Here is a 24,283-nt window from a genome sequence, read left to right as displayed (position 1 = left end):
AAAGAAGTTTTGCAATTTTACTTACTAACCTTACCTCAATTTGTCTGTGTTCTAACTATTGCTCCAGTTGTCAAGATAAAAGGGAGCTGCAAGTGAATTTCATGGGTATTACCTCCATTTAATGACATAATCTGATTACATAGATTCAGATATTCATAGACGTACTGTAAAAAAAAAGTGAATTATTGATTAGAGAGTATGATAGTTCACCTTAAGTAATAAAATCACTGACCTTTAAAGTGAAGTCAAAGGTTTCCATAATGTAAACCTGAACTTAAACTCTGGCAGTTATTGCACAGTCCCCACAGGCTGAACTGAGACAAAACGTGTAAAGCATGCAGAAGTGCCTAAACAGTTAAAGAGTTAAGGACACACTATAGAAATCCCTCTCAAATGTACAAAAATGGAGACAATTTTAATGATAATGAGCCAAATGAAATCAAAACAACAACAGTTCAATTAGTGGAACTGAAGATATGAGTTTTCAAACTATTCATGGGAAAAACGCCAAGAAAAAGTACAATGTAAATATAGGTCAGTAGTTAAGGGTGTCTGGAACCAAGGCACTATTTCAGGCCATCTGTGATGTGCCCAGATGGGATTCATCAAGTAGATTGCTTCTAAGGAATATCTGAAAGTCAAAACATATGAAAAGGCTTCTCAGTCCCACTTCAGAAATGGACTTTTTCACATTCTTGAAGAAAAACTTTGACATTTCTTCTAAATCACAACAAAGAATGGGAATTGTCACTTTTTGAAAAGAAAACACCACTGAAACTTTAGCTGCCACCATTGAACTGAAGGGCGGATACTCTAAGAATCTTGGTCCCACTGGCACTCTGAAGATTCAGAGATTTCCCACTGAAAGTTTTCTAGGTCTCTAAACAGAATGGAACATGTTTGTTTTTTTCAGAGTATTGGACATCTTCAAGCTGGATGAAGCTGAAATCCAGTCCACTTCTAAGGATACTTTTTCTAGCAGATCCCTAGGAGACATTTAAGGAGTCATTTTCAATAGTTTCCAAGCTTTCTTCTGGTGCCCAAATAGACAAAATATTACATTTCTAAAGCTCCCAAAACCACAGGGGAAGGACATACAGACTCTCAGTATGTCAGGAAGAGGTCAACAGCAGGGGTCACTTCATTTCCAGTTGGTACTAGTTAGCTGGGCACGTCAGCAAAAATGCTTCTTGCAGCTTGTTGTATCCCTGAAGCCAGGCAGGAGGTCTGTAAATTGACTCTTGAAGTCTACTTCTTTGTTCTGGGTAGTGGGAGCAGATCCATTCCTTCCGGTCTCCCCACAGGTCTCAAATAGTAAGTGTGGACCTAGTGTTCTACCATAGGACCAGAAGATGTTCTGAGGAGGGGATCTACATGTGCTGCATTTATTTTGGCGCTAGCATTTGGTGTGTGAGGGTGACTCATGAGCACTCCTTAACCAGTGGGGTAAATGTTTGGAGGCAATGTTCTATATACAATTTAGTTGTTCCTGCTTGCCCTACCACAGAGTTCTTACCTACATTAAACTTGTACTATGAGACATGGAGGTATGTAGAGAATTGTACTATAGAAATTACTACTGCCTTCCCAATCTAACACTGAAATCCAATTTGAAGGTGTCGCTGGTCCTACAAAAAAATGAGTCAGAAGTCTAGTAAGACAAAGCAAGGTCCTTCAGCAACCTGACAAGGGATACACAAGAATTGTGATCAACACTTTTACATGTGCCTCTGATGGATCTTACAGGCAGGATATGACACTGTTGTTTCAACAGGAGAGGCAGCAGCCCCCACCCTCAATGTCCAGTTGAGCTCAGAGGAGTCATTCCTGGCCATTTAGGTTGCCTGACAGTCAAAGTGGCCTATTGTGTAGCTCTATGAGAAATTTCCCACCTCATTAAAGACTGGGGAGTTGATGAAGAGCAAATGCTTTCCTGCACAAAAACAATCTTAAATTGCAATTTGCTCTTTCTATGTGTGCTGCAGAATGTAGCACACATAGAAAGAGAAAAAAATGAGGAGAAATGAAAGCATTTCTCATTGTTGCACCATGCTTACGCCACCCCTGGGGTGGCATTAGATTTTGGGGCTGCCTCAGGTTTATGAAAACTCGTAAATTTGGTGAATCATCAAAATGCAATGGGTGTTGCTGTGGCATGTTCACAGCAACACCCATTGCACGTCATTTCCACAGAAAGTGTTGCGTATGAAGGTGCCGTATTTACAAGGTGGTGTTAAGCCATAAAAAGTGAGTTAACGCCACCTTGTAAATATGACGCAGGGTATTGCACCACCAGATCATCGTGAAAAGTGATGCCCCGGTGGCGCTAGGGGCTCTTAAATATACCCCTTAATATTTTAATCTGTTCTCTGGTGTTATGTATAGGGCAGCTAGGCCTGCTACAGTGATAAGAACTTTGGGGGCCTTTTCACTGTAGGGACATGGTGACATTAATTTTTGACATGCCCTACTTTTAAATAACAAACACCCTACATTTTGAGCTAAAAGGCCGCCTACATAGGAGTTAGTTATTAATATTTAACATGGAGGTCTTTGCCTGTCAAACAGGGTTATTTTTACTAGTCACAGTAAAGATTTTACACTTCAGTAGCCAGTCTACAATGGTAGGCCAGATTTCATGTTTCAGAGCTCCATGTTGTGGATGGCACACCAGGTGCTGCAGTGCATAGGTGGCAATTATCCTCTAAGCTATGGATGCACTTTTGTACACCACATACTACAGACTTATAGGCAACATAAATGTATCATTTAGAAATAAGGCAATTTAGCAATCTTTATTTGCACAGCACCATCACTTTATGCCTGGTTAGCAGGGGCACAGTGCACATATTTCTGAAGCCAGCAGAAATAGGGTCCAGAAAAAGGGAAAAATCTGGGGTGACCAAGAAGGGAAGGTGGATTTCCTACAATGTCAACAGCAGGTTCAGCTAAAATGATGTCAATCTTCTATTATGCAGACACACCAAGATTTTGCGGCTTTGGGTGGCAAATTTTGTGCCCCCCAAAAAAGCAAAATTTCTGGACCAAACCCTCAAAATTGCAGTATATTTTGTGGTAGGCACAAATGTGCCTGCTGCAAAAATGCTACACATCCTGTGCTCTGTCACTGCAAAAAAACATACTATGTCACAATCTGTAACCTCACAGAGTCTTCAGCAATGCAGTACCTTGAACTTTAAGATGTCTGATATCAACGTGCAGATTGCAATATGAAACCTGCTCTTTCTGGTATCAGACAACCTGAGTTCCTTGCAGTGTTGAGGGCAGTGGGGAGGGTGATGGAGAGGTTGTTGATAGCATGGTCAGGGGGCATATTATAAATGAAAAATAGAAAAAAGAAGAAAAATGGGGGTGTGAACAGATGACAGCTGAGGGAGGGGGGCCAAGAGATGGACAGGCAGCTAGCTCTTCCAGCAGTAAACTAAAGGCAGTACTGTGCACAGCAGTGTGCAGCATGACTCCATCTGCACCATTGCATCTCTTAAAGGGGCTGTCATGATCAGCCTGTCTCACTCCTAACCATCAGCAGCCCCCAGCCCCCTGGAGGTTCCCACATTCATTCGTCCTTTCACCATCAGTGTTGCTGGCGGACTGCGGTGGGACTGTGTCCCCCTGTCACCTCTGCTGCAGAGCAAGGGTCACCTGACGCATGCCGTGCTCCTAAGCGCATCACTGCTCCCATGGCACGGGTCTTACCTGGAGTTTGCCACACTCATTCCTCCTTTCACCAACAGTGTTTCCCACTGACTGGGATGGGACTACGTCTCCCAGTCACCTCTACTTCATGGCAAGGCTTACCTGGCAAATGTTGCACTCTGAAGCACATCACTGCTCCTGCTGTGCAAGTCTTACCAGGAGTTTGCCCCATTAATTTCTCCTTTCACTAACAGTGTTTCCATTGGACCGGGGTGGGACTATGTCCCCCAGTCACCTGTGCTGCAGGGCGAGACTCACCCGATGGAAGTAAAGCTCTTTGGGGTATCACTGCTCTTGTGGCTCAGGTCTCACCTTGAGGTTGCTGCACTGATTCCTCCTTTCACCAATAATGTTTCCGTCAGACTGGGGTGGGACTACTTCCCCCCTCTACTGCAGGACGAGACCCACCTAACAGACATCACGCTCCTAAGCGCATCACCGCTCCCGCAGCATGGAACATGCCCAGGCTGTGCCAGGGTGAAGACAGGGCATGTCTTCGCTCGTCCTCATCCGGTTTAGGCCAGCCCGGGCTACACCACTTGATTTGGGTCCTCAGGTGTTGACCCAGCTACATTTCAGACTTAATCAGCTCACCCGTTTGACTGACTTTTTTCTCTTTTAAGGTACCTTTGTCCTCTTGGTCGTATAATGGGGAAGAAGAAAATAGATGGGAGTTCTTCCATTCCTATACCTCCTGAAAAACCTACTATTAACAACCATATGCTTGGGCCTGCTGTGGGAGTCATTAACACCAAAATCACTCTTGCCAAGAGAAGACTCTCATTAAACCTTGGACACGGGACTGGGTCTGATTATACAGTTTTGCCTTGTGAGGTCTTTACTGTTGTGCCTAGGGCAGATTTCCGTAGTAGCCTTATTCCCTAGTAGCCAAGTGTTGGTATAGCGACACCACAGGACACTGGCATGCAGTTTGTGGACTTCATGGGTTCCACCCCTTCTTCTCTTTCACAATCTTCAATAAGAAAGTAGGACATTGACAGCGCAGTTGAAGGTAGTGTGAACAGTCTTTTGGCAGACCATTTTGAGAGACTACTTAAGGCAGAGATAGCAACCCTAGTTTTCTGTTTAAATATAATTGAAGAAAAATTAGCTATTCTCCTGCCTGAGCCCATTTCACCTTCACATGCAGGCATGATCAATAGACAGCTGGGAGATGGTAGTATTCAGTCAAGTGTCAATGAGGCCCCCATTGAATGTCAGGCCATAGTATCTTAAAGTTTTGCAGCTGGGGCTACAGTACATACTAATGTCCATACCGATGATTACCTGTCAGCCGAGCATCATACATCCCGTTTTGTTTATGGGGGACCACCCCAGTGTTGACACTGATGGCAAAGGCCGCATTTTTAGGGAGCAAAGTAGGGTGGGGCATAGGAGGGGTGCCTTACTTTTTACATTTGATCAGGCTGTTGTCAATTTTCCACCCACAGCCTGTCCATCTGTGGCAATTTTGATAGGGGTACCTCTCCTTCAGCACAAGATGAATGAGTCTGGAGATGAGCTTTTCAATAAGACCCTTAGAATGGCTCATATGACATAAAGGGTTGCCTCCACACCGCGCTAAAGATATCTTGATAGTCCAGAGATGTGCATGGGTAAGCCTGTTGTCCTATTGGCACCACTAGTGATTGCGTCATTGCGTATTTTAGATTTCCATTTTAGGCCCATAACGTCTTGTTTGGCCCAAGCCACTGCACTACAAGGAGAAGTCAAATTTATTTGGTCCCTTTAGACTACTTTTATAAGCCCATGCTCTACATACCCAAAGGCCTACTTATTCACAGGTTCCTCAACCTTCCTGCCTGGACATTATCACAGGGGCACAGCAGTGGTTTCCTTCATATATCTCTATAGTTCCCTCTAACAACGCAACAGAGTTCAACAGGTTTAGCATTTAGGACAGTCACCTCTCCTGCCTTCCCAATGACCAACAGATTTGATGTATTCCCAGACATAGATTAACTCTCATTAAAGGCCAGCAATAGTACTGTTTTGAGCTACGCTCTAGAAAACTCCTCCTTTAAGAATGGCCCCAAAGGGAAGTATGACTATCCATTGTGAGGCTCGCCCTTTCACAATACTTAGCTGGAACATTGCAGGGCTTAAGGTGAAAGTTAAAACAAGGATTGGCTAACCTTTATTTCCAGGTTTGACGTCATAGCCCTGCAGGAGACATGGGCTAGTGAAATAATATCCTGCAAAGGTTACACATGTTGTTTCAGTCCAGCCTTGCCCTCCACGAGAGGTAGAACTAATGGAGGGATCTCTATTTGGGTTAGTCTGAGCCTACAGTTTGAAGTCACAGTTATCGACTCAGGAAGTCTGGCCTTGCCACCACTGCGACTACATGACAAATTCTCATGCTTTTCCTTTTATATTGTTAATTCTTATAATAGTGATTTTGTTAAAGTATTTGTAGACATTTTACACACTTGTTTAATTTTCTTTCCACTTTGCAGACTGTAGGTGATGCAACTAAAGCCCAACAACTTTACATCTTGTGTGGGGATTTTAATGCCAAGTTGGGCAATTACACGTGGACATCAGGGGATCAGATGGATGAGCTATTAGGGATGGTTAAAGATGGTAGGAGGGCAAAGTTGGCATTACATATTGGCCACTGAATTTAGTTGACCTCATTAGTAGTCATAGAGAAAACAGTCCGATCATGCCGTCCATTAGTGACTCAATTATTGACGACATGTTTGTAACTAAAAGTTTTTGTCATGTTTCTTCGGGGGCAGGTTGTTCAGACTGAGTGGGGGGATCACAATGCCCTGCTTGCCAGGGGGTCATTCCCGGTAAATATGTTCACTCGTTATGCCAAACCTACGTACATTTCTCAACATTCCCCTGGTTGCCTAAGGTTTATTTGACACCTTAAAGATCCAGAAGGGACCCTCAATCTTTTGTTAAAGACATTAAAGAGCTTATTTTTAAACTGTTTAGAAAGTGCTAGTGGGGAAGGTATGTCTGCCCATTATAATAGCTTAACTTTGGGGATTAGATACTCTCTACTCAAACCTATTTAGCATTGCGAGGGTGGCCAGCAATGGTTTGATGCACACTGCTAAGCACCTAATCGTAGGCTGAGGAAAGCATTGACTGCTTTCCCGGTGTCAGGATGGAAGTTCAAAAAGCCCGCTTGGCCTATGAGTGAGCTCTGAAATATAGAAAGGAGGCCCTGTTAAAGTGTGACTCTGAACAATTGGAGTCTAGGCAATGGAAAAATAGTAGGATCTTTTGGTACACAGTCAAAACATTTAGAGACAGAAATGCCCCTGAAAGTTCACCTTTGCAAAGTATTGTCTTGAGATCTGACTGGGTTTTGCACTTTAGCACCATATATTACATAGAGGAGGATGTTGAAATGGTCAGTTCCCTTGAATTTTGATTACAAAACTCTCCCTCTCCATGTTTGAATTGTAATGAAAATAACCCACATACAGTAAATAAAATCAAACTATGAAGGGAAGTAGGATTGGAAAATACCTAATAGAGGCTTGCAATCATACCTCTGAAGATTAAAGCCTAGGAAGTAAAACAAGAGGAAACCAAAAGATGGATTCAAAATTGGTTGTATACAAAGAAAATATAGGGAACAGTAATCAGGACAGTAAGACATGAGTCACTACATTATATAGAAACAGGGAGAATACTGTAGGTCTACGGTTGAGAATGAGTGTCTGCCTCAAAGGATAATTCTCAAAGATAGACATATTGTTTTTGCCCTATTGTCATAGTCACTTTTCTTCTATGTGTTCCTGGATCATGTTCTGTTCTTAACCAGTTTCTGCATGGATCTTTGTTTCTTTGATATATATTTGGGCACTTACATTGTATGACTTAATGTTGTTGGTTGCAAGCAAATGCACTGAAGTTTTAAATCATTAAGGGAAATGGGAGGCAATGCCTTTCAGGAAATACGAGATTGGTAAAGGATTAAGAATGCACATTTAGCTGGGAGTCACTGTACAACAAATGTTAAGACTTTATTCGGAGATGAGATTGAAGATTTCTGTATGGTGAGTGGTGACTGATCATGAATTTAGGAGCATGCACATTTGATGAGAGTTAAGTATTGGAATCGAGGGGCTGTATGTGTGAGCATGCCTGCTACTGAAATGATACTGAAATGGGATGGGAATGCTAACGGAACAGGATTGTGGGTGTTTTGGGGTGGTCATATCTGCAAAAGTTGGTGACCACCTAAAAACTCATATGATTCGGTGCTTGTTCAATTAATTTTCAAGCCCGAAAAGTCAAGCAATGTACTGCAGTCAAGGACAGATTTAAAGGACCTTTCCAAAAATTGATTGGGCAGGAAAGAACTCTATATTAAAGGTTAAATGGTTTCTCTTGTATGCCTCCTGTGTTTCCACAATCTTATTTGCTTCATTGGAAATATCCATGCATAGTTTTTACACATGTGAGTATTTCTGAAAATTTGCAATTGCTTACTTCTCTCAATAACATTGGTGGAATTTCTAAATCCAATGAAAGAGAGAAATGTGCCTGAGAAAACCAGAAAACTGATGGGGAACACATGGGACTTCTATAGCTGCCTTTTCTTAAAAAATGTAAATGGGCTGAACATGCACTGATTTTGTTGTCATTTTTATCTCAGTGGAATATGAAATCCTTCAGGAGACTTTTGCAGTCATCATGTCTTTTCTCTTGTTAAACGCCCTTAATATGCCTTGGATCACATCTGAACTTCCAAGCATAGAAGATTTAAACATTACTTTCGGTCTCAAGGAGAAAGACCACTCTTACCGTATACTAAGCTTTTGTGGGATTATCCTTCATGTGCTCTCAACAGTTAGCATTGTACATATCTGCTTTATTAGTTTTGTCAATCAAGAACAGGCCCTTAAGCTTATCTACTAGACTAATTGTTGTTAATGAGGAGTATGGAACTTCTTATCAGCATAACATTGATTTCCCATGAGGGAAAAATCCATCTAATTTAAGACAGATTAGAAAATTATATAATTAGTGAGGTGGCAATCTATCAGCATCATCCTAATCTAAACATCAGCTAATTTTTGATCCTGAAATGGTGGGTAAGGTTCCTTTAAAATTCTCGTTCTTGCTTGTTTCACGATTGGAGGGTGGTACTGTTCTATTTCTGTAGGCAGAATTGGAGAATAATAAAGTTCTTGCTGATGGCAAGAATTAAACTATACTGTCCTAGTCAGTCAATTAATTTCAACATTGTGAAAAACTACTCAGCACACCTTAACATATGTGACACATGGGGAAAACAATAGTATTAAACTGCCCCACACTATTCTGTTGTGATGAGAATATCCTCTTCATGGTAAACAGATGTGTACCCCAATCTGATTGTCCAAATGTATGTGAAGCAAGTATGTTGACGTTTATTTAGGGCCAGACATTATACTAATTAAGGGTGTGCACAGATGCCTAGGTCTGCTCATGGGTATATGAGGAGAAGAGAATGCTATATGACCTTTAGGGTTGTATAAAATGGACATTCATGGTGGGCTTTGAACTGTTCTCATATTTTGGGTGAATCATTTTAAATGGTTGTGGTAGGGCACACTGTTTAATAAATCATGTGTGTGATAAGACCTTTACTCTGTTACAAGGAGAGGTGAGCCTGCTGACTGCTGTCATTTAAATTTGAGCTTTATGTGAAACCCTGGCCCTTATGCTAACATTCCGTTTATGTGTTCAGTGTATATATGTGCAGAAAGTGTGTAGCCCATGTGAGGTAGTAGAGCTCTGTGTGTTGTGTAAGCCGGAGTACTTGAGCCATTAGAATTCTGGGGTCCCTAGCAAGGCTTCCTCTTCAGGAACCACCATTTACTCCTTCATATCTAACTCCTAATGCATTCTCATACCCTGGCTGAGGTCCGCAGCCTTTCAACACCATCTAACATCTTCCACACCATATTCAACTGCTGAATACTCAACCACGCAAGATCCCCTAACTCCATCAAAGAGACTACCACTATTTCTTGCCAACCCACTATCCACCACTCTCTCCTTTTGCACTAAAGGACCCATTCTTCACCTCAGGATTACTTACCAAAGGGTCATCACTTACTCCTATTACAAGATCCCCTAAAGCTGCCTACAAAACACATGCCCTTTAAACTCCTATTTTTGGTGTCACCATAAAATCCATGCATGGTACTCCAAGCATCTCTTTCTCTTCCAGAAACTACCCCCCTAAGAAAATGGAACTCCCTCAGAAAGTTGGAGTCCAAATCTCCTCCCCAATATGTGCATTACCAAAGCTGCAGATGGCCTACATTCGAAACTTCCTCCCCCACACCTCCATAGACGTTCCTTAGGGCATGGCCATTTCAACATTGCTGAATCATAAACCTCTCTTGTGTTACCACAAACAGCATTGCTCTCTCAACAACTGGAAAACTGGCTATAGAAATCCAACTTAATCAAATGTGATGACCCCCATGGGAACACCAATATCAGTGCTCTTATTAACACTAATGCCCTACATTCAAAACATGACTCTCTACAGAAGAAAGTACAGTTGCTCAAAAATGCCCTGAAATGCACAAATACCATCAAATTCAACTATATCTAAAAGGAGAGGGGGTGATTAACGAGTGTAAGGCGCTCCTACCCTCATAAAAATAATTCTATTTATATCTTATAGTACATGGTGCAAAATACTGGGGTTACACCCTCCAATACCCCCAACAAAGTAACATAACGTTACCCAAAACTTCACAAATTCCAAATTATTAATTTGGACACAATAATATCTGAACCAACTTACTTATATTGTGTGTAATCTAATTTAATTTGTTCACGTGTGCGAATATCTTATGTGAAGTTTTGGGTACCATCAAATTCAACACTACCCTGACCCAACTCTCTCTTCTGAAAACAGTCAACCCACCCATTTCCAGAAATGAAACTAATACAGGAACAGGAAACGAAGATGACAAGAACCAATAGTATCTACGTAAGAGTGATCCTGAGGTTCTACTTAGAGAATATAAAACCAGCTCAAGACCAAATTCTGCACAAAATACCTACAAAATTCTACTTATCAGAAGCTCTACAAAATGAACAGCTTCATCCCAGGGAAAAGGTATGTAACACATTAATTTGATCAAAACATAATCTTTCACCACCTTGTCCAGTAGGCCCACACAAGTCATTCTCAAGTGTCTTATACAGAATACCAAATCAGCAGCAAAAGGCAGTGTGTAGGTCTTCAACCTGATGTCTGCTAAACGCCTTGGCCTGATCTTCATGTCCAAGATGTGACTTAATTGATTTTTATCAATTATAGGTAGATATCTTACAACCCACTGAATATTTGATTATTTGCATTGAAAGAAGAGATAAAATCAGAGGTAGGGTAGCAGTCATCCAAAAAGGCATTGTTAATTGTAAAAGCCTACGAATGATTGACCAATTTTCTAGCATCCAATCCCTCTCGATTATTATGAAATCTGTTCACCTAGAGGCAGTTAAACTACATATTATTTATCACCCATCTGAAGGCAATAAACTATTTGTAGAGCACCTGATTAAGCTTATCTCTGAGCCCTAGCAATATATTACTCAGAGATTTCACCCTTAAATAAAGGAATGAAAAAGAAACTGCCACTTCTGTAACTGCATATTTGTAGCAAGACGTAACCTCAACCAGATCTGTTAATTCCCCTGGAATATATTAGGAGCCACTCTGGACCTCCTGTGTGCAAATGAAGGAGAAATTAAAACAGACACCCATATTCAGGTCCATGGCTCTGACCTCTTCCCCATACTCTTCTCTCTTTTGACCTGTGAAATAACTTTTGTCTGACTGTCGGACAACCAAAAAAAAACTACAAAGATCCGATAAATACAAGCACTGCCAGGCTGGCCTCAGGTGTAGAACAAGCACCACCAAATCATAAAGAGATGCTAGAAATGTAAATAAAAATAAAATCTATTAGTTAGTAATCCATATGAGTGAAATGTAGGCCTAACCAAATGCTGTATTTTAAACATGCATTTTCCTTTCTAAACTTTGCATGATCTGCATTTGCTTGACTTACTCAATTTGCTAACATTCACAAATTCCAAACTGCTTTAGCTCAGCAGGAGTGTTTCTATTGTGACATTTGCATGGCCTTTTCATGAAGCAAACATCTTATGCTAACAAATAAAGTAGTTATTTCTATTCATTTTAACTGCTTGACCTGCACTGGAACATCAAAACTTGCTAAACTAATCTTACACTTGCTTCTTTATGAATAGTCATCTAGTGTGACATGATATGTATATGGATGTGACTTAAAATAATTAGGCTTAAAATGCACGAGTATTCTTTCTTTCAGAGACCAAGGCGCCTCAGAAAAATACTTGATGGTTCATTATGTTTAATACTTCTACAAAATGTATCTCGTGTTTAGAACTCCCTTTGCTTAAACTTGCCATTGCGTCAGAAATGGTTCCTGTCTTACAATGTTCTTGTTTAATGATTGGCAGATACTTTTATCTTTACGAGTTTGATAGCTTTACTTGCTAGACTGACTCTCAAATGCCTTGTTCCTTTTTGCTATATTATTTTTATATTGCTTGACACTCTCACACTCACATGATTTTTGAGCCTTGAATGTTCTTCCATGAGAAACTCCTCAGGACTTACTCAAGTTCAGTATACTTCTCTGATTTTGAAATACAGAATAGGGATTAGACTATGCAACACTCTTTAAGCTATGTTATGTAATTTATGCTTGACCAATATAGAAACAATCTCAGAACTAGTGATTAACAAAAGTTTGAAAACTTTAATTTATAACTCTCATTATTGACTCCTCAGAAATAGCAATTGATTATTGAAGAGAAATACAGATTTAAGATGTGCAATTTCCTCTCCCATGTTCAGTTCCAAGGACTTTTTTGGGTATCTTGAAAAAGGAAACTTATAAATTTAATACCCGTCCGTGCTCTCTCAGGGGCGTAGCTTCAAGTGTGGGGGTCGTTGGGATGCTACAACACCAATACATATATTTTGTGATAAATAGTTGACCACAAGTGCTTTCAGTCGGGCATGGGGCAGTGTCTGTTGAATTTCACCAGGAATTTTTATGCACATGCAGACAAAAATGAACACACTCTCTCCCACTCTCTCTTTAAAAAAACTTAAAATATGTTGGTTAGTTCACAAAATAATGCACTTTTTCTCACTTGTGGCTCAGATTTAAAGAAAAGTGGCACAGTGCTGCGTCAAAATTGGCAGAGCCATGCTGTGTCACTTTAGAAATGCAGGAAAGCACTGTTTTTTTGGGTATCTTGAAAAAGCACAATTATAAATTCAGTACCCGTCCGTGCTCTCTCAGGGGCGTAGCTTCAAGTGTGGGTGGGGGGTTGGGGTGCTACACCCCCAATACATATATTTTGTGATAAATAGTTGACTACAAGTGCTTTCAGTCCGGCATGGGGCAGTGTCTGTCAAATTACACCAGGAATTTTTATGCACATGCAGACAAAAATGCCCACACTCTCTCCCACTCTCTCTTTAGAAAGACTTAAAATATGTTGGTTAGTTCACAAAATAATGCACTTTTTCTCACTTGTGGGGCAGAATTAAAGAAAAGTGGCACAGTCCTGCGCCAAAATTGGTAGCGCCGCGCTGTGTCACTTTAGAAATGAAGGGAAGCACTGTTTTTTAGGGAATATGGTGCACCCCTGCGTTTCACCTTGCGCTGCAATCGTGCAAGGATGTCTGTGTGGAGGGGTGTGATTGTTTATGTGCGGTAAGGTGTCCCTTGCTGCACATAAACAATCACTCATGATGCTGCAGCACTTCTGTGTGTGCTGCACAATGCAGCACACACAGAAGTGCCAAAGCATCATTTTCAAACGATTGTTTATGTACAGAAAGAGACACCTTCGCACACATAAGCAATAATTTCTGACATTTTGCTTTTTCTATGCGTGTGGCAGAATGCAGCATGGATGGAAAAAGCAAAAAACGAGGAGGAATAAAAGTATTCCTCCTCGTTGTGCCCTGCTAATGTCACCCCAGGGGGTGGTGTTAGATTTTGGTGCTGCCTCAGGCTTACAAGATTTCATAAATCTGAGGCAGCGTCAAAATGCAAAAGGTGTTGCTGTGGCATGCCCACAGCAGCACCCATTGCACACCCCTTCCACACACAGTGCTGTGTGGGGAGGGGCCATATTTACAAGGTGGCGTTAAGCCACAAAAAGTGGCTTAACACCACCTTGTAAATACAGCGGTGTGCTTAGAGCCACAGGAACGTCACTAAAAGTGACGCTCCTGTGGTGCTAGGGGCCTATAAATACAGCCCTTTGTACCCCTACCAATCCGCCTTACCTCATCGGCCCTTCCTTTGCTTCCCTTCATTGCAACATTGAGGCAATCCTGCCTCACCAGACACCCATACCACATGATCCTTAAAGAAACAAAAAGACCTCCCTTCCCCTCTCCAATCCCCCTATTGTTCATTTGTCTTACCAGACATACGTTCCCACGCCCGCCGTGTGCAGTGCTGCATCTGTTTTTTTTTTGTAATTCGGTGCAGGTCATACATCCTGACTTGCAGTTGTGCTGATTGGGCACTGTGGAGCTGGTCTGGTCAGTATTTCAGCTATAATGTGCTGTGGCAGGGAGAGAAGTGGAAATAATATGCAAATAAACAAGATACACTGTTCCAAAAGACAGTGGCAGGAGAACGTATACAAGGGAGTCCTAAAATTTAGGAGCAAGAGTCCTCACACATCCAGATGGGTGTCATGCTTCATCATTGGAGTTGCTCCTCGTCGGACCGGTGCTGCAATGTCTGACGGGCACCCCCATAGGGGGGCTCTTTGCCGGAGATCTTTTCTCAATGATGCCAAGACCCCAAGAGTGAGTTTGGAAACAGAAAGAAAACTAGGAGAGTCACACTCAAGGCCAAAATTGGCTCAAAACCCAATCCAAAGGGTAACAATTTTATTAATCCATGGGGGGTATAGACCAAGATTAAAAGCAATCAAGAGAGTGAAAAAGAGACAATGATCAATCTCTCTCTGCCACAATTATTAGGAAAAAGGAGGTAAGGAACTGCCAGACCATTCCTGGAAAAGGGTCAACATGTTTCGCATCTCTATGGTCCAACCGGATCCCGCGACGCTTCTTCAGGACCTAATGGCTACATGCTTCTCCTAATTACAAACTGAAAATACTCCTATAACCTGAAATTTTCATTTATAATGTCTCCAGTCACTTACGCTAGTCCAGTAAAACTTGAACATGCTATTCCTAAATGTCGCCCTTTAATCAAATGAACACAGGTCACTTGGAGGTAGTAAAGTCTGCATATACTTATACTGGGATGATATCATTAGTTAGAATGGTAGAAAGGACGGTGTAAAGAAATGGCTCCCTGTTGCAGTTACCCCACACTTTTTGCCTGATACTGATGCTGACTTGACTGAGAAGTGTGCTGGGACCCTGCTAACCAGGCCCCAGCAACAGTGTTCTTTCACCTAAAATGTACGATTGTTTCCACAATTGGCACAACCCTGGCACCTAGGTAAGTCCCTTGTAACTGGTACCCCTGGTACCAAGGGCCCTGATGCTAGGGAAGGTCTCTAAGGGCTGCAGCATGTCTTATGCCACCCTAGGGACCCCTCACTCAGCACAGACACACTGCTTACCAGCTTGTGTGTGCTGGTGGGGAGAAAATGACTAAGTCGACATGGCACTCCCCTCAGGGTGCCATGCCAACCTCACACTGCCTGTGGCATAGGTAAGTCACCCCTCTAGCAGGCCTTACAGCCCTAAGGCAGGGTGAACTATACCACAGATGAGGGCATATGTGCATGAGCACTATGCCCCTACAGTGTCTAAGCAAAACCTTAGACATTGTAAGTGCAGGGTAGCCATAAGAGTATATGGTCTGGGAGTGTGTCAAAAACGAACTCCACAGCTCCATAATGGCTACACTGAATACTGGGAAGTTTAATATCAAACTTCTCAGAATAATAAACCCACACTGATGCCAGTGTTGGATTTATTAAAAAATGCACACAGATGGCCTCTTAGAGATGCCCCCTGTATTTTACCCAATTGTTCAGTGCAGGACTGACTGGTCTGTGCCAGCCTGCTGCTGAGAGACGAGTTTCTGACCTCATGCGGTGAGAGCCTTTGTGCTCTCTGAGGACAGAAACAAAGCCTGCTCTGGGTGGAGGTGCTTCACACCTCCCCCCTGCCGGAACTGTAACACCTAGCAGTGAGCTTCAAAGGCTCAAGCTTCGTGTTACAATGCCCCAGGGCACTCCAGCTAGTGGAGATGCCCGCCCCCTGGACACAGCCCCCACTTTTGGCGGCAAGTCCAGGAGAGATAATGAGAAAAACAAGGAGGAGTCACTGACCAGTCAGGACAGCCCCTAAGGTGTCCTGAGCTGAGGTGACTGACTTTTAGAAATCCTCCATCTTGTAGAAGCATTAGTATTATCTCTTTTTGCCACTATGTTACCTCTAAGGGGAACCCTTGGACTCTGTGCATGCTATTCCTTACTTTGAAATAGCACATACAGAGCCAACTTCCTACAGACGGTGTCAAACAGTGAAAAACACGGTGAAGGTGAAAGTCGTGGCACACAAATGCATGCAAGGCAAGTATCAGCTCACCCTCCCTCTCGAGGAACGTACTTCATGGGACAGCGTAGGCCTAAGGCCGGGTGCAAAATTTCTAAGAGTCAGGTGAACAGAAATCAAAAAACAACAACAAAGTCTGCTATTGTAAGAAAACGATATACAAAATCGTGAAAGCTGTAATAAAATAAAATAGCAATAACCGACCATCAGGTATATATCACAATGAGAGATAACGATGCAGTGATCGGACAAAAAGATACTGAACATACGCCAGAATAGGTTGTAGAGTTCTCACAATATTATGCCAGCCTTGTGATCAGGTCAAATAGAAAAAGTCACTAAAAGCGTTCCTTAAGTAGGGGTGGAACAATCAGTCAACAAATTGTTCACATCCTCAGGCAATACTGTCCTGAAGGTGCAATTAATTACGTCGAATTCAACTTATGACAAATGCGAGTATGATAATTGCTCCTTTTCATAAGATTAGTTACAAACACACAGGTATCTAAACCTGATAACGAGAAAAGCAGCCCAAAAAGCAAAAGCAACCAAATGCGCCCAAAAACTGTTATGTTAGCAATATGCAAGTATAATAATTGCTTCTCTTCATTAGGATGGTTGCAATTAGAAGAAAAGCTGCCCCAAGGGTATAAGCGATCAACTGCACGTGTGTGTTCTGAAAGCGTATGTCAAAATAATGTATCCATAGGTAAAGAGGGAGGCAGTCAAACATAGAGACTGGGTGTGCAAGCAAATGCGGTCCAGTTTCACTTACTTCTGACGCTCCTGAACCGTAGCGGGTAACCTACCCGTGGCCGCGCTCCCGAATCAATGGGGGCGCCACGGCTTGCTCGGCAGAAGAACCCGCCACCCGGAAGTGCGCGTGTCATGCTGACGCTCGCGTTACCTATTAACCGAGCCCAGCGTGTGTCAAGAAATCTGATCGTAGTGATCATGTGGTAAACACAGACAAAGGACTGTCGTTCTAAACTGAATGTAAAGCAGAACAACCAATATCCACAAAATTGTTTTCAACCGATCAGGAGAAAGAACAAGCAGATCCTTGTCAACTCTCCAAACGATTATGCCAACCCAACGATGAAGAGATGAGGGAGAGAAGTGGCGCAGTCCTCACCAGCATATCTGGAGCGTGCTGTGTTTCCCAGCAAGCAGTGTTTCCCGGCTCGCGGTGGCTGGCGCTGTGCCTCCAGGGAGCTTTAGGAACTGGAAGTTGCTGGTCAAGGATCAGATGCATGTTATGCGGTACAGAGGGAAGCCATATTCCTCTCAACGCTTCTGGGATCAGCCTCCTTCTTCTTTTTGTTCCTCCAGGAAAGATTCAAGGCCATTTTCAGATCAAAGGAGAAAGTTCCAGCCCAATAAGTCATCTGCCATGGCAGGAGAAAGAGGGCTGCGAGGTTCCTTGAAGCAGAAGTCCTGACAACTATGGTACAGGGGGTTCAATTCCAGTATGGAGCAGGATTTTTTTTTTTCAGAAGGTCTCAAAGAAGGATGTGAAGGATCAATAGATCTTCAATATTGTCAGTAGCGGCAATCTTCTAGACTTTGCCAGTCAGCCTCCTGAATGGGGCACCATCCATAATCCTGTCCCCAAATATCAAGATCAGAGACAAGGTCTTCTGAGATGAGTTCAAGCTCTTCTGGAAAGAAGGGCAACAGCTCTGGTACCCCTAGCAGAATGGGGAGGAGGAACTAATACAATTTTGTTTCTTCTACAGAAGGTGTCTGATCATTTCAGGCCAGTTCTGGACCTAAAAAGGTGAATGAGTGTATCAGGACAGCTCATTTCAAGATGGTCACCTTACAGTCCATAATTCCTTTAGTAAGTGGCAATAACTTTATGACTTCCAAAGATCTTCAGGACGCTTATTTACACGTTCTAATGGCACAAGCATATCAAAAGTTTCTGCGATTTGCAATAGGGGAAAATAATTTTCAGTTCACAGTATTGCCATTTGGGCTGAAGTCCGTGCCAAGGGTGTTTAGGAAACGTCTGGCACCCTTGGTGGCATTGGCTCACCGTCAAGGATTCTTCTTTTATCCCTACTTAGAAGATTGGCTGGTTCATGCTTCCATTAAGTTGTTGGCCCTCAAGCAGATGGGGGTGATTCTTTCCATTTTGCAGGGGTACTGTTCTCTTATACATCGAGGAAAACGCAACCTTGTTCCGGAACAGGACTGTCAGTTTATTGGGGCAAAGTTTCGCACAGATTTGGGCTTGGCCACCTTGCCAGACATAAGAGTAGCCAAAATCAAATTCCACGTTTTGTTTCTTTTGGCCCGCCCATTCTGGAGGCATCTCTTTGGCTGCAGGTTCAGGGGGATTTGGCAGCAAAAGTGTTTCTGGTTACCTGGGCTTGCCATCTTTTACACAAGCTTATGGCTCACATCCTGGCTTATCGGTCTCCCATTTGTCAACCTCTGAAAGAATTTGCCCTTTCAGATTCTGCTCTCTCCCCAGATCAGGAAAGACCTGGGTTGGTGGCTGGAAAGGAAGCATATCCTGAAAGGAATTCCTCTCTCCCTTCTCGCTCCCAGAACTATAACAACAGATGCTAGTCTATTGGGTTGGAGGCATGGATGGGGATTTTGTCAGATCAGGGGTTCTTGGCCCCCATCTCAGAGCAGGAGGTTATTGAACTGGAGGGAACTGGAAGTTGTCCAGCTGTCTCTGATGGCTTTCTCTCAGTATCTTAAGGGGGCAGTTGTTCTGATACAGACAGACAATGTTAGAGCAATAGCTTAGTTGAACAGGCGGGGGACCATGTATCTTTCTCTGGCAAAGATAGTAGGTACAATATTTCATTGGGCAGAGTCCTGTCTGTTGCCACTGTCTGCAATTCATATTCAGGGGGGATTCCATACCTTGGCGGACAATTTCAGCAGGAGGATTCCTTCGTCTGTGAAGTTTTGTCTCCAACAGGAGATATTTGTGCAGATTACAGCTCAGTGGAGAGTCCCGATGATAGATCTTTTTGCAAGCTCTCTCAATGCCTATCTTTTGCTCAGGGGCAAGGGAGTGTCTGGATTGGCAGGTGGATGTATGGTGTTGCAGGTGGTGTCGGGTCCTCATTATTCCTTCCCTCCACTTCAACATATTCTCCGGTTTTGGCTTAGAAGGTCGCCACCCTTAGGCTTCAATGGGCAGCTACTAAAACTTTTAGAAGTTCTTAGAACCATCTGTCAGAAAAGGAAGGTTTGATTGTTCATCTGTTCAAAGATCTGAAGAATGTTCTTCCTTCTCCTTGTAGGCATTTCCCTTTTTGGGGTCTATCTTTGGTTTTCGAGGCATTGATGGATACAACTTTTGAGCAGCTGGACTTTGCTGATATCAGGATATTGTCCCTTAAAACATTCTTTTTGTTGGCTGTTTCTTCAGCTAGGATTTGGGTGAGCTAGGGGCTTTATCGTTCAAGCATCCTTTTGTCGTATTTTTGATGATAGAATAATATTATGGCTTCTTCTCTCCTTTTGTCCTAAGGTAGATTCCCATTTTCATAAGGACCAGTATTTGCTTTTATCCTCCTTTTTCAAGTCTCCTTCTTCTGATGAAGAAATGCGGTTGCATTATCAGGATGTCAGGAAGGCTCTTTTGGTGAATTTGGACAGGATAGCTCTTATCAGGCTTCTCAATTCTCTGCTTGTGAATTTTGGCCCTGTGAATAAGGGATTGAAGCCTTCCACTTCCTCTTTGATACAGTGGGTCAGTTCTTGATTTATGTGGCCTACAAAGCTTTTGGTCAGGTTTCTCCTTTAGGAATTTAGGGCCAATCTACAAGATTTATGTCTGCCTCTTGGACTAAGATTCGGGGGCTTAGATCAGGAGGGCTGCCACCTGGTCCTCCCCACTGAATTTTGCCTCTCATTATTGGATTGTTCAGGAGATTAAACTTTGAGGTGTTTGAATCTAAGGTGTTGGCCACTGTGGCATCTAAACAGTGGTTCATTACTTTGTCTTTTGTGTTAAATAAACATGAGTTTGTGCATTACCTTTTTGGTTGTCCTATCCGGCTTTGAACATCTCAATGGTGAAATGAAAGAAAGCAAGGGAAGGGACGATTAGGTAATGCTTGAATTACTTACCGATAATTGGATTCCTCTGAGTCCTCTTGTCTTGCTTCTACTTATTACATCCCTCCCTCCCTCCCTCTCAGGTAGTTCAGGCCAACCAAATTCGAATTGTGTCAGGATACGTGGTATATACAGGAGAATTGGAGAGGGGTAGGGTATTTTTATTTTGTGAAGGATTATGTGGTATGGGTGTTTGGTGGTGCAGGAGCACCTCAATTTTATAATGAATAGAATGAATAGAAGTGAGAGAAGAGTTCACAAGCCATAACAGGTTGATAGTTGGGAAATCAGAAGCTCACACCCCGGAATCTTACTGACCGGGCTAGCCCCTGCAAGTAATTCCCTAAAGTCAACAACCTCGTAATTCATTATTAAGAAAGTATGATGGCATGTTTGACTCACTGGCACAAAAGGAACAACGTAAGAAACTCTGAAGGTCAACACACACATTCTCAAAAGACCTTAACAGATGCAGGAAATCTCTGAGGTCACATTAGAGGACTTCCCTTTTGTTAGAAATTGGGTGTATAGTTGGCAGAGGTGTACACCCTTGTCCAAGTAGGGACCACAATCCTAGTCAGGGTAAGTCACAACACAATCCAAATTATTCTGTGCACACCCTCTGGTAGCTTGACACATAGCAGTCAGGCTTAACTAAGAAGGCAATGTGTGAAGTATTTGTGCATTACCTCATACAGTAACACAGTGAAAACACCGCAACAAGTACTGCACACCAGTTTAGAACACTAGATAATATTTAGCTGAATAAAATAAGACACAAATGACAACAATCCAATATGCACAAGTCAAGATATCACTTTTTAAAGGTTTCAATGAGTCTCAATCCTTAAGAATCAGTGATTGTACCCTTGTAACACACAGTACCTGGGATGTGTCAACAATAAGAATGCATTGGGTTAAATAGGAGGAGATGCATCGAAAAATAAGGCGATGCATCAGATTTCCTGGTGTGGCACACACAATCATTCATATCTTTTCACACTGCAAGTTGATGCGCTAATTTACAGGAGCACAGCCTTGGTTCTGAGGAAATGCTTTGAAAAATAAGGCGCTGCGTCAGATTTTCTGGTGCAGCACAGACAATGCGTCATTTCCTTTCATGCTTCAAGGGGATGTGTCACTTTCCAGTACTGCAGCCGACTGCAATGCGGGGATATTTTAACACTCAGGGGTGATGCGTTGGAAATCATTGGCACGCTGGTGAAAGGAGCAGGTCCTGTGTCGATTTGATAGATGATGCAGTGATTTTTCTGCCACAATACAGACGCAACATCGATTTTTGCAAGCATTGCATCGATTTTCTGATGCACTGGGATTTCCTTCTCTTTGGTGATGTCTTAGTGGCCCTGAGACTTCAGAACAGGAGGCAAGGTCAATCCAAGCCCTTGGAGAGCACTTGGGGGGAGACGGAGTCCTTCCAGCAGATTCAGGGGCCAGCAGGCAGCAGGGCAGCAAGCTCAGCAAACCAGTCCAGATGAGTCCTTTGGGCAGCCAGACAGTCCCCCTGACAGAGTCCAGGTGTGGATCCAGAAGTGTCTGATTTGGTCAGTTCAGAGACACAGTATATGTATATGTCCAAAATGCCTTTGGATGAAATGAGTAAAACTTCAAAGAGTTGGTTTGGAATGCACAAGTTCCCCTTTCAACCCAGCCCTGTCATCCAGAATCTCTGTGGGTGGTTGTCAGTCCTTTGTGTGAGGGCAGGCCACTGGCCTTTTGAAGTGTAGGAGAGAGCCCCTCCACCCTTCCTGTCCATGGAAACCCATTCAGTATGCAGATGTGACTGAGTGTCCTGTGCTTATGGCTGTCTGGGTGGAATACACAAGGGGTGCTCTCAGCCAGCACAACCCAGACGTGGATTGGAGACAGGCTGTAAGGCACAAAAAGCAGTAGGTACAGAGGAATGCCCACTTTCTAAAAGTGGCATTTCTAAAATAGTAATATTATATCCAACTTCACCGGTAAGCAGGAATTTCTATTACCATTCTGGCCATACTAAACATGACATGGCTACTCCTTTCAGATCAGAATTTACCACTTAAAAGTATATAAGGACAGTTCTAATGCTGACATATGAGAGGAGCAGGCCTCACAGTAGTAGAAAAGGAATTTGTGAGTTTTTCACTACCAGGACATGTAAAACACAAAAGCATATGTCGTGCCCTTTACTATAATAGCACCCTGTCCTATGGGTTACCTAAGGTCTACCTTGGGGGTGACTTATATGTAGAAAAACGGGAGTCTAATGTTTGGCAACTTGTTTTAAATGCCAAGTCGAAGTGGCAGTGAAACTGCACACACAGGCCTTGCAACGGCATGCCTGAGACATGGGTAAGGGGCTTCTTATGTGGGTGGCACAACCAGTGCTGCATGCCCAGTAGTAGCATTTAATTTACAGGCCCTGGGCACATCTAGTGCACTTTATTAGGGACTTGCAGGTAAATTAAATATGCCAATTGGGTAAGAGCCAATGTTACCATGCTTAGGGGATAGAGCACATGCACTTTAGCACTGGTCAGCAGTGGTAAAGTGTGCAGAGGCCTAAAACCTGCACAAACAGGGTCTGAAAAATGGAGGGAGGAAGGCACAAATTTGGGGGATGACCACCCTAGGGCTGTCAGATCTAACAGCATAAAACCCACTCAAAGGAAATTCTGTCTCAATTAACAATTGAGTGAATCAAATACAAAAACCTCATCTTCAAAGCAAAATCTAATCATATGAAAAAAAGATTGAACTAGTTTAAATCATCAGACAAGACTGCTTAGGTTTGTAAAACAAGCCACTTTCCCCAAAGCAGTCATGTTAAGCAATGCCTCCACTGAAACATGCAAGGAGTTCTTTAACATCTTCATAGAGAAAGTGAAGACACACAATTCCATATTTTTCCACAAAATCGTCAAAACGCTAGGGCTCATATTTACATTATTAAACATGGGCTATGGAGTTAGCACAATTTTTTAGATGGGAATGCCTACCTTGCATCTCATTGACGCAAGGTAGGTTCACGCACCTAAAAAATTGTGTCATCTCCAATATTTTGATGTTAGATGGGTCTAACATAAAAATCTAAATATGGAGTTAGTTTGCATGAATTTGTGTAGAAAAATAATGTAAATTTGGTGCAAATGGAGAATAAAATGCCCCTAGATTTTGTTAGCGAGCCTGCTCATTTTTCATTCCTCTGCGCCTAAAGGAATCAGGGTCTCACAGTATGAGCGGAGAGCGGCATCAAATAATAAGTAATCCAGGAGAGTCATTGATGGAGTGGCATTGCAGGGTTTCCATGGGCCCTCAAGCAAGCACAGAAAATAGGTCATCATATACTTGTAAGCAAGCACAGAAAACAGACCATCTATACTCTTGTTCAGAAGTTTAAAAAAAAAAAAAATTGTTGTCAAAGAGGCCCCTCACTCCCCTTCCCCCTGGTGTCATTGCACACGCTGCACCATTCATAGATATGCCATTCCATACAATCTGGAGGTTGTGCGCTAAAGTCTATAAAATAGCTTCTCCTTATTTCAACTGAAGGACGTTAGAGTGTCCGAGGTATCGCTGTATATATTCCTGACATTCTATCACATATATTTTTTCTTCATTTCTTTCTAAATATAAACATATGAAAATGTGTATTACATAATAGGCTTAGTCTTTCCATGCACAATATCCTGATATGATTCACTATTAACAGCACCAAAGAGAAAAGAGGAACAAAAACATCTTCATTAATTGCTCAACGAGTATTGCACTGGAACTTAACTTTATTTTACTTCTCCTGGGCTAGCTTGGGCGCATACGCTTGATAAATATGGCCCTTCGTGCCAT

At 42.5% G+C, this 24,283-nt stretch overlaps 1 long non-coding RNA gene across 1 annotated transcript; it reads right to left on the bottom strand.

Annotated features, from left to right (window-relative positions):
* Positions 1-396: 396 nt before the first annotated feature.
* LOC138273471 (uncharacterized) lies at positions 397-17,351 on the bottom strand. Its single transcript, XR_011200283.1, has 3 exons — positions 17,121-17,351; positions 14,219-14,361; positions 397-631 (listed from the first exon to the last, which is right to left on the bottom strand). It is a non-coding gene; the product is annotated as an uncharacterized lncRNA (long non-coding RNA).
* Between the last annotated feature and the right edge of the window lie 6,932 nt (positions 17,352-24,283).

This window comes from Pleurodeles waltl, chromosome 2_2 (genome assembly GCF_031143425.1).
Source record: "Pleurodeles waltl isolate 20211129_DDA chromosome 2_2, aPleWal1.hap1.20221129, whole genome shotgun sequence".
NCBI classification, from domain to species: Eukaryota; Metazoa; Chordata; class Amphibia; order Caudata; family Salamandridae; genus Pleurodeles; species Pleurodeles waltl.
The sequence above is the reverse complement of the archived record's forward strand: the minus strand, read 5'-3'. Positions and strand labels throughout refer to the sequence as shown.